Genomic DNA, 1874 nt, shown 5'->3' with positions numbered 1-1874 from the left:
GTGTGTGTGTATGTATGTATGTATGTATGTATGTGCGTGTATATGTTTGTGTGTCTGTGTTTGTCCCCCCAACTTCGCTTGACAACCGATGCTGGTGTGTTTACGTCCCCGACACTAAGCGTTTCATATATATATATGAAACGCTTAGTTTAGAATAGGGGCAGCTGATGAAGGAAATATTCTCTATGTGGCCTGTTTGTTTTCTTTGCTCTGTTTATGTTGTTTTTCCTTTTGTCCACGTTTTTTTTGTGACGTCCTGTACCCAGATATGCATCTCTATATACATGTAGATGTAAGTATATACTTACATGTACGTATATATGCATATACTCACATATTATTTGTATTATATATATATATATATATATATATATATACATATATATATGGGAGAATTTACGAAAAAAACAACAACAGTCGAGGACAGGTGGTGTAAACAACAAAAGGATGTATTAGTTTAACGCTCGGGAATAGAGAAAGTCTTTAACGTTTCGAGCTACGCTCTTCAACAGAAAGAATAAGGAGAAAACAAAGAGAAAAACACGGAGAAAAAAAATTTGAATGTTGTGGTCAGCGATCTATCATATATATATACATATATAAACATGCATATATGGGCACACGACACCACGGAACGTAAACAACATGAAGTACGAAATATGAAAACATGGAATACAATAAAATTGTCGTTATAGTACTCGGAGTTTCGAATGTCGGGACGAAGGAGGTATTTTTTTATGTTAATTCATTAACATTTATTCCCAGCAAAACTGCCTTACACGTTACATTTATATATTAGATATGCATTATTATAGAATTCTTCCTCACTGATGATTGTGAATGTTACACATGAAACTTCGATATCTCAAAGTTTGGAATTTTGTGTTTGTTTCACGATTTTACATATATTAATATGCATATGCATTTTTAATTAATAGTATCAGGATATCGATCACTATCGTGACATAAATCTCGTATATAATAATATATTTTGCTCACATATGCACACACACATACTTACACACACATACACAAAGTTTCTATGAGTGCGTGTGTGAATGTGTGTGTTTGCGTGCGTGCATAGTGTGTGTGTTTGAGTGTATGAGTGTTTGTGTGAGTATATGCGTATATATTTTTTTTCCGTTTACTTTTATATATTTTAACATTTATTTTTCTCTCGTGTCTACTTTGACATTTCGCAGATCCATTTCATAGGTTAGATAACTTGCATTTTAAAGGATTAATTTTTACTTATTTGTTTAATTATATATTTATTAGCTGCATCGTTATGTTTTCTTTAATGCTATATATTACTGAAAAAGTCATTGACCTATTGAATATATAATACCTGAAGCAAGGCTGTAAGTCATCAAGATTTTTATTCAGAGATCACCCAGCATTCTAGGCAATGCTTGTGCATGCGTCACAGTTCACATTATCCTAGCAATTCTTCGGACTACAATTATCTTTCTATTTTCTTTTTCTCGTTTTGGCAGGATTTGGTAGCCTTTTAATGAAGGAAAAGTCTGCATATCCTTTCCAAGAATGACACAAACCTGTAAATGATTATGATTATGGTCCTGATTATGGTTTAGTACGAGTCAATCTTCAAGAAATGTCAAGGATTATTAAATATATATATACGAAAATTAAGTACAATATATTACACAGATGTACTTGCATTGCAAGTAACCTGATCTGAGATCGTGTGCTGAAACAAAAACAATTGGAGGGTGGAAGGTATTTATAAGTCATTTAAAAACACACAAAAATTCCATGCTGATGCAGCATAGAATATATATGTGTGTGTGTGTTTGTGTGTGTGTGTGTGTGTGTGTGTGTGTGTGTGTGTGTGTGTGTGTGTGTGTGTGTGT

The sequence above is a fragment of the Octopus bimaculoides genome, chromosome 17 (genome assembly GCF_001194135.2).
Source record: "Octopus bimaculoides isolate UCB-OBI-ISO-001 chromosome 17, ASM119413v2, whole genome shotgun sequence".
Lineage (NCBI taxonomy): Eukaryota > Metazoa > Mollusca > Cephalopoda > Octopoda > Octopodidae > Octopus > Octopus bimaculoides.
The sequence above is the reverse complement of the archived record's forward strand: the minus strand, read 5'-3'. Positions refer to the sequence as shown.